The 10,155-nt window shown below is 35.4% G+C and overlaps 1 non-coding gene across 1 annotated transcript; it reads left to right on the top strand.

Annotated features, from left to right (window-relative positions):
• Positions 1–2,293: 2,293 nt before the first annotated feature.
• LOC122312100 lies at positions 2,294–2,401 on the top strand. The gene has a single exon (XR_006243014.1). It is a non-coding gene; the product is annotated as a small nucleolar RNA R71 (small nucleolar RNA).
• Positions 2,402–10,155: the final 7,754 nt, after the last annotated feature.

Here is a 10,155-nt window from a genome sequence, read left to right as displayed (position 1 = left end):
TTTTGTAGGGACTAACTCTCCCAGGTCATTCTTCACCACAGTAACACCTGACTTCTTAGGAACAACCTGTGTAGGACTTACCCATTTACTATCAGCAATAGGATATATGATTCCTGCATTTAATAGTTTCAACACTTCATTCTTCACCACTTCTTTCATAGTGGGATTAAGCCTATGCTGGGGGTCTCTACGAGGGCTAGTTCCTTCCTCCAAATTAATTTTATGAGAACAGACTAGGGGACTAACACATTTTATATTGGCAATGCTCCAACCTAAGGCTGACTTATGCTCACTTAGGATCCAAATTAATTTCTCACCTTGAGACTCAGACAATTCAGATGAGATAATAATAGGAAAAATATCACCTGGACCAAGGAAAGCATGCTTTAAACCCTTAGGCAGAGGTTTCAGTTCAACTTTGGGTGCTTCCACATTTGAAGGAATTTGTTTTTCCTCTTTCTCAAGCAACTCCTCAAACTTCGGTTGCCAGGCTCGAGTTCCATAATCCTGAGTTCTATCAAAGATAGCACAAATATCAATTACATCAGATGGATTACTGATAGAATCAAACTCAGAATTAACAAGAAAATACTCAAGGGGCTCAAAATCATGAGCTATAGAAACTCCCCTTTCTATGAGTGAGTCAATCATGTATGTCTAGTGACTTTCGTCATTATCTTCTGGCTGTCTTGCAATATGGAAGATATTCACCTCGAGAGTCATGTTTCCAAAAAAAATCTTCATGAGCCCATTCCTGCAATTGATAAGAGCATTAGCAGTGTCAAGGAAAGGCCTACCTAAAATCACAGGAATTTTAAAAGTAGTATCAACAACAGAACTAGTGTCAAGGATTAGGAAATCAATAGGATACTAAAATTTATCAATTTGAATTAAAACATCCTCTACCACACCCCAGGGTATTTTGACTGAACGGTCAGTCAATTGTAATACCACAGTGGTTGGTTTGATTTCTCCTAACCCCAACTGCAAATAAATAGAATATGGCATTAGATTCACGCTAGCTCCTAAATCTAGCAAAGTTTGCCCAAACTCATGATTTCCAATACTGCATGCAATGGTTGGGCAATCAGGATCCTTATACTTGGGAGGAATCCGCTGCTCAATTAGAGCACTAACTTGCTCTGTCAGAAATGCAGTCTTCTTAACATAGTGCTTCCTCTTAACTGTATACAAATCTTTAAGAACTTTTGCGTAAGTAGGAACTTGTTTAATAACATGCAAAAGAGGGAGGTTAATTTTTACCTGCTTGAGATTCTCCAAGATTTCATTGTTAGGATCCAAAGTTCGCTTATTCAGTTTTAAAGTTTGAGGAAATGGTACTTTAACTGGGCTCTTTATTACCTCGGCTTCTTTCGGTAGCTCGGCACCACTATTGCTTTGATCCTCTTCCACATCCTCTGATTTGTTCGTTGTTGGGATGTTTAATGACTTACCACTTCGTGTCACAATGGCATTCACATCCTTCAAATTCTCTTGTGCCATGTGTTGACCATGGGGTACGGATTGAGCTTGAGAAGGAAACTTACATCGCTCATTTACACTCAAGGAGCTTATCAATTTGGACACTTGGCTTTTTATCTCCTTATTTTCTTCAACAACCTGCGTAATTAAAAATTCAAACTTTTGGTTAGTCTTACCGTGTGCCTCAATAAAAGCATGTAAAGTATCTTCTAAGGGGCTCCTAGAAGATGAAGGTGCATGATATGGTGCAAGATATGATCTAGGGGATTGTGCAGGCAACTGGTTTTCAGACTTCCAGCTAAAATTGGGGTGATTACGTCACCCTGGATTATAGGTATCAGAGAAATGTGTAAAAGGCTTCTTGTACATACCTAAGGCATTACATTGTTCCTCATACATCCCTCTCATCTCGGCAAATGTGGGACACTCTTGGGCAAGGTGATCTACCCACCACACACAAAACATGGTCCAAAAGACTACATGATTAGCCACGTGTATTGGCTTTAAGTCCTTAGTCTTCAACGCCTCTAGCTCCCTAGTAAGCATCTCAACCTTAGCCTTTAGGTTATCTTCTTCCTTAAGATGGTAAATTCCACCACCATTTAGGTTTCCTGCAGGTCGTGACCTATTTGTGCTCTTAGTAGCACTAGGTCCAGTCTAAGTGTGAGCTTTTTCAGCAAGCTCATTGAGGTATTGTATGGCCTCATTAGGATCTTTATGTAAGAACTCACCATTACACATCATCTCCACAAATTGACGCTCTCTAGGTATAAGTCCCTCATAAAAATAGCTCATTAAGCGCCAATTCTCATACCCATGGTGAGGACACATACTCAATAGCTCCTTAAATCTCTCACAAGACTGATACAAAGTCTCACTGTCTTTTTGTACAAAGGTGGAGATTTGCATTTTTAAAGTATTGGTCTTATGTTAGGGAAAATATTTATTAAAGAAAACCTAAGTCATCCCATTCCACGACCCAATAGATCGTGGTCTCAATGAGTATAGCCAACTCTTAGCTCTATCATTCAAAGAGAAAGGAAAGAACTTAAGTCTCACAACGTCATCGGTTGCATTTTGACTATGAAAAGTCGCAACTACTTCCTCAAACTCCCTAATGTGCACATATGGATTTTCATTTTCCAAGCCATGAAAAGTAGGGAGTAACTGTATCATCCCTGTTTTAAAATCCAATTGGCGAATATTAGCTGAAAACATGATGCATGATGGTGTGGCTGTGCGTGTAGGGTGGAGGTAATCCTGAAGGGTCCTAGTGGGTTGATCTTCATGTTCACTTATTTTCTTAGAATTAGAAGAATTATCAAACAAATTATCAGAAAAATTAAACTTTGACTCTAACACAGGTCTACAAGCAAACCGACCCAAGGCGTCTCTATACCTGTGCATGCAAGGTAGAGAAAAACGCAACACTAAAAAAAACTACAAAAAGAAATAGAAAATAAAATAAAGATGCAGCAAGCTAAAAGAGGGAACGAAGTTACCGCCTTTACAAACTGTTGAAAAGAAAACTATCTCACAATTCTTCTACCTTCTCCCCGGCAACGACGTCAAAATTTGGTTACGCCCAAAGAATAACACAATAGTTGTAGCACAGCTTTGGGGTGTTGATTTCATAGGGAGACAAATTAAAAAAATAGCAAGAGGGACAAAGAAACTAAAGAAAAATATTAAATAAGTAATGGAGAAAAAAATTAATTTTAAATGTAAATTAAAGTGAAGCAAAGTAATTAACGGAAAAAATACTCAAATTTTACGAACAGTAGATCGTCGGGAATCCCTTGCACAAATTCGGTATTTTAATTATTCTTAATTCATTGGATAACACAATTAGGAACTCAATTTACGAAATTTCCAATCGAAAGGTATAGATTTATAAATCAAAATTAAATCAAATGTAATCCTTTGAAAAGATATTCACCACTTTTAAGATACGTAAATTATTACCCATATTGAGAAAATTCAATGACAACAATATACTTAGGAAACGATATTGTAGCAAATAACTAAATCAATATAGATAAATAATTAATCCAAACATAATCAAAGAACTAATCCATTCAATAGAAAAAGCATGACTGAATCCATAAACAAAATAAATTCTATGATTATTCGGAAAAAAAAACATCAACAATGAATTGAGAATGATAAAAAAAAAAGAATTTTAGCAATTGAAGATCCAATACACGAATTAAAAATAAATTAGAATACCATCTAATGTGCAAGTTCATCCCTAACCCTACTTGAGAATTTAATTACCCATAAATATAATGGACAACAAAAATTTTCAGAGAAAACTGAAGCGAATGGTGGCCATGGAAGTGCTTTTCTCCTCTCTTCAGATCTGTCTCTTGTGCCTCCTCCTCCTCTTCCATTTCGTACTAATGATATGCTTATATAGGGTAGGAAGGAAACCTTAATGTCCTCTTAATTTCTACATAAAAAAATTGCCTAAATTTTAGGACTTATCTTGGCAGCCATGTTCGACCTTCAAGGGTTTGAATTTGGAAATCCTTATTAGAGACAAAGTTATAGCCATTTAAGATAGATTTATAATGCATCAAGAATTGTATCAATCCGATATGTGAGTAAAAAGATACAGTCAAAATATTAAAATATGTCCAGATTGTCTCCTAGTGAATTTCGGATTTAGACGTCTTGTAGTTTCATTTTGTGATTTTTTTTCTTCTTCTTTTCTTCCAAATTGCTCTCAAACCCCATGAATGTCCTCTTTTGAATTTGACTGGGCTTGATTTGCTCTTTTATAAACTCTGAAATTAAACATAAAAAAAAAAAACTGCTTAGGAGTATCCCAACGTAAATAGAAATTCAATTAAAGAATACACATTAATTCCTATGATTTCTATTCACATTTTAGCATTTTAGTCCAATAATAGGGTATTTAGAGTGCACTTTCGCACACTCATCAGGTATACTTTGAATCTTTTAAAAATTTTAGGGGTCCATGGCCCTTTTAGTCATAAGGTAGGTCTGCCATTGTGGGCAAGTAGCCGAGAATCCCATGTGACACCACAAATTTTGAGATTTTTATTTTAAGAAAGTTAGAGTTTACACTATAATTAGAGTTTATATTTTTAGAGAGTAAATTAGGTTTAGATATAAAACTAGGCACTTGAGCCCATATTCATTCATTAAGGTTCATTATTGAGCATCCAAGATTACATATCGTTATGGAGGATTAAATTTGAGAAGATTGTCAGGTATGAACTAGTAACTCAAGCAACTAAGAAATACTGAACAACTAAAAATGGAAACACGAGAACACAAGAAAATCCAAGAACTGAAATCTTGGAGAAAATAATGGGATTTATTCAAGGTAAATCCTACCTCCAAAGGGATCAACAATTCAACCAAAAATCGCTACCTCTCCTTCAGATTTCATACCCTTTATACTCAATTGGCTTACGACTTCTTAGACATATAAAATGCTCTGTTTTACTCAACTTTCGAATTATTACAAAAACTCACCGTTTCACTTATCTAAACTCACTATTTCACTCACTAACTTTACATCACTTACAACACAATTCAACGCACCGTTTAACTAAACGTTACGCACAATTTCTTCATTCTTCAAAACTCTATTAACTCACTTGCACTCCTGATAGCCCATAACAATTCCTCCCTACTTCAAGAGCCTTGTCCACAAGGTAGTAGCTAAGAAATCTGCTACTACTCTCCTTTACTTTCCCTGCAGTTCTTTCTCTTCACTTTAGATTCACAGGCCACCAAGACATACTAAACTCTGCCCTCTTAAAGAATCTTGCCTACAAGGTCTAGGTAAAGGTCCCTCAATCTTCACAAGCTCTCCCAAGTACTGGCCTCAAGTGAAGTACCTAGCCACTTCACTAATACTTCAGTCACTCCTTAATTACCCCCATTCTTCTATTCAAAATCTCTTCATGCTTAAGTTGAATATTTCCCTCAGCATCCACCGGTGGTAATTTGGGTAAGGGAGTGACCTATTGTCCAAATTTCTTCTTAAGTCAAGAAACATAAAAGACAGAATGTATTCTAGCAATAATAGGTAAATCAAGTTTGTAGGCTATTGTTCCTATCTTGAAAAATACCTTAAATGATCCATAATAATGTAGGGCCAATTTAAGGTTATGCCTCAAGGAAATTGAATTATGTCTACAAGGTTGCAATCTTAAGAAAACCCAATCTCCAATCCAAAATCTAGAATTGTCTCTCAATCCTCTTCCTATCAGCAAAGAACTTCAACATCTCCTGTGCATTTTTTATATTTTCTTTCAATAACAGCAACACTTCTTCTCTAGACTTCAACTAATTATCCATAGTTGCATTCATTGTAGTACTAGGCATATAAGATAGTAATCTTGGAGGTCAATATCCATACAATACCTCAAATGGGGTCATCCTTGAAGAATAATGAAAAGTGGTGTTATAACACCATTTAGCTAAGGGCAACCACATACTCCAACCCTTACCCTTAGGCTTAGTATTTGTATGGCATCTTAAGAAAGTTTCAAGACACTTTCTTAAGCTTTCAGTATGCTCATCTGTTTGTGGATGTTAGACAAAGTTGAAAGACAAGACAGTCCCTTGTAGCTAAAAGAGTTCTCTCCAAAATGAGCTAGTGAGAGCTACATCCCTATTAGATATTATGGACCTTGGCATGCCATGTAACTTGAATCCTCCTGCAAAGAAAACTTGAGCAACTTTGATGGCCGTGTAAGGGTGAACAAGAGAAAAAAATAAGCATGTTCAGTTAGTTTCAGTTAGTCTATCAATGACAGATAGCACCACACTAAAACCATTTGATGTAGGTAATCCTTCCACAAAATCTAGGGAAATGTTAGTCCAAGAAAACTCGGGTATGGGTAATGGCTATAACAAGTTTGCTAGGTGCATTGCTTCATACCTATTCACTTGGTAGAAATCACATTGTTTGACAACTCTTCTGATATCTTTCCTCATTCCCTTCCAATAAAAATCCTGCGTAACCTTCTTTAAAATTTTATGATAGCCCACATGACTAACTTGTGGACTATAGTGAATATGTTGTAAAACCTTCAACAAGAACTTAGATTGTGGAACAACCACCATCTTTTCTTTCCTGAGTAGAAGTCATTGTTGCAGTGTATAATGTTTCAGAGTAGTAGGATCTTGTTGTAGTTGTGAGATTATATCCTAAATCTTAGGAGAAAGAGAGTAAATTCTCTTAAGATCCTTAATCCATGTAGAGGTTGGAAATGAGATTACTGTTAAGTCTCCATCTCTTTCTCTTGTCTCCTTGACAAGGAATTTGCAACCTTGTTTTCTTTGCCCTTTTTATACTTAATTGAAAAATCATATTTCAAGAGTTTAGTGATTCACTTTTGCTGATTCTCAGTTCCCACTTTCTATTCTAGCAAAAATTTTAATGCTTGTTTGTCAGTTCTTATTTTAAATGGCTGACCAAGAAGATAATGTTTCCACTTTTGAATTGCACTCACCAATGCCAACAGTTCCTTTTCATAAGTGGAAAGTGACAAGGTCTTTCCCTTAAGGGCTTTACTATAATAGGCAATGGTCTGCCCCTCCTACATCAACACTGCACCTAAGCCTAGCCACTTGCATCACATTCAATTGTGAAGTTCTTAGAAAAATATGGAAGCTTCAAAGCTGATGGTTGTGATACAACATTTTTAAGCTCTTCAAAAGCTCTAGTAGTCCTATCATCCCATTCAAATTAATTCTTCTTTAGTCAAGTAGTTAATGGAGTTGCAATTAAGCTATAACTTCTAATACACTTCTTATAGTAGCTAATAAGGCCAAGGAAGCCCCCCAACACCGTCAAAGAACTAGGAATTGATCATTTTTATACAATAACAAACTCATATATTAATGGTTTATTTGAATATACACATGGTGGTTTGCGGCAAATGTTAGGATGGATTGTTATATCAGAATGAACCTTATAACTGTTTAAAGAACAACTTAATGGTTGCAGAGTGTAATCTTTGTAACTAGTGGTTGGGTGTTAACACTTCCTAGTTTCCAATTGAATATATTAGATGAATGTTGAAACTTATTGAACAAGCTCGATACAATCATATATCGTTGTGATTTTTGGACTAAATCTTGACTGCTAGTTGTCATGCACATGATAACTTTCTTATGATATAGAGTTTAAAGTCTGTATATTGTCTAGTTTGGGAATGTTGATATATATCCATGAGTGTTTCTAGTAGATCATGTCATTGCTAAGAATTATTTGTTTAATTCTGTAGTTTGGCCAATAATTGTGATTTGTGTATTTTAGAATGTGGTTGCACATTGATGGCATATCAAATTCCTTATAATATGAAAGTGTTTGGGGGGTGCTGTAAAAATGTAGTTTGATCTTGATTTTGAATTAATAGTTTTAAATGTTTTATTGTATCTGTTATTGTACTTGCGATTTGCTTTGGTCACTTCCACGGATGTTCAACATCAATGTCTTAGCTACGGATGGTTGAGTATGCATGGCCAGGTTGATGTAAATGTATTTTTTTTTTTAATGTGATAGTGAAGACATTATTAAAAGAAGTTGTATCTATAATGTACTTCTAATATTCTTTGTTTCAGTTTTGTAGATGAATGGATATTTTACACCTATTTGGTAGAAAGAAGACAAGACTATAAGAGTTAGGCTAATGGTGTGCTCCTTGAGAAAAAGTGGGTGATTTCGGATAAAGATAAACTTTGGAGGTTCATATTTGTTGCACTAGTTCTTTGGTAATTAATTAAGCTAGATGGATGGACATTATTAATTAAATATTAGACAAATTGTTGCATCTTTAGTTATGTATAAACAATGACATTGTGACTGCTATGATCATTGGGTTTGTCAGGAACAACAACAAATTAGATTGTATGATTAACTAGACATGCACTTGTCCTCGCATGTTCTTCATGAATAGATGATGTTAGCCCATTCTTTTGTTCTATGTACTACCTAGATTTTGATATCTCAATTGTATTGATTTTGTATTTTTCAGCTAAGTGATTTTTTTAAGCAACAAATATGATGAATGAATTAGTTAAACCTTCTTAGCATAATTGGGTTACAATAAATTAACAAATAATGCTAAGCACTAATATAGGTAGAAAATGCATTTTCATTACTATAAATTGCCTATATTAGCTACACTTTGTGCAGTAATTGTTTTTAAAAAAAGTCAAAACATTTTCCCGCCAAAAAAGTCGCTAGAATAGACTTTTACGTTGCTAGTCATTATACATTTTCCAGCATTAAAAATAATCGGAACAAAATTCCTTTCTGGAGATTACAACAATCGTCAGAATAAGTTTGGTGACATTATTTTTCTTAATTGTGGTGACAACAATCGTGCCAAATATCTATTTGCGACTAAAGCACATGTTTTTCCCGTCCAAAACCTATCGTGGCTAAAGCTTATAATCGATAAGTTATATAGCGGCATATAATATATTTGCAACAGCTAATAATATGACAGGAATGCTAGACGCAAATCTAAATATCATTTGTTCTTGGACCAAACAACCGTAAGGATTAACAATTTGCAGCAAGGTCTTAAATGGCTACCATATTTTGTGGCTGGGAATTACACATATTACGCCAATATGTGTCGATGCAAATAATGTGGTTGTTGAGGTTTGATTTGATTTCTTGCTACAATTTCTCTATTAAGACAGGACAATTGTTGCGACTTGGAATCGAGCTAAAGTAGACACAATTGACAATTGCGGCGCAAATGACATCTTTTTGGAGCGATTGGTCTCACCGAAATTGACCATATTCCTTGTAGTGTAAAGGACATTGAAGAAATTAGACCCTAAACAAGAAGTAAAGGAGATTACTAACTACACTGAAGGATTGTGATCCTAATTGATTCATGCAACACTTAGAATTTTGTGGATCATGCAGTAGTTAAGAGATCAAAATTCCCTGTTTGTGTTAAAGAAAATGTGAAATTTAGGATGTCAAATGTTGATCAATTACTTAGTGAAGGGAAGGGGCAGGGAGTTAAAATTAATATCCAAGCATTCCTATTTTCCATGGATCTGCTTGTGTTAGATTTGGCAGGATGTGATGTAGTCTTAGGTGTTCAATAGCTACAAACCTTGGGCACAATTGTATGAAATTTTGAGAAACTGATTATGCAATTTACCTTTGGGGGCCGAAATGTCAGCTTGGTTGGGCTGGCATCCACTCAGTGGTTAAAAGAAAGTTCTTGTAGGGAAAGAGAGAAGTTAGAGACAGGGGTGTATTACTATAGTTGTTGGGGGAAGTGGAGCTAACGTGAGAGACCATATTATCACCAACATTGCAAAATATATTGCAAAATTTTGCAAATGTGTTTTAGGAGCCTCAAGGACTCCCTCCTAGTAGGACATATGATCATGCTATCAACTTACTGCCAAGGGCAAAACCAATGACTGTTTGACCTTACAGATATCATTTTTATCAAAATGATGAGATTGAGAAGATAGTACAAGAACTAAGATTGAGAAGATAGTACAAGAGCTGTTACACTCGGGGGGGTAATTCAGACAGGTCAAAGTCCCTTTTTCTTCCCTAATAATTTTGGTCAGAAAAGTAGATGGTTTATGGAGACTTTGTGTTGACTGCAGGGCTCTAAATCAAGTGACAATAAAAGATAAATT

Source organism: Carya illinoinensis, chromosome 5 (genome assembly GCF_018687715.1).
Source record: "Carya illinoinensis cultivar Pawnee chromosome 5, C.illinoinensisPawnee_v1, whole genome shotgun sequence".
Lineage (NCBI taxonomy): Eukaryota > Viridiplantae > Streptophyta > Magnoliopsida > Fagales > Juglandaceae > Carya > Carya illinoinensis.
Note: the sequence above shows the minus strand (reverse complement) of the source record. Positions and strands in the feature narration are given on the sequence as shown.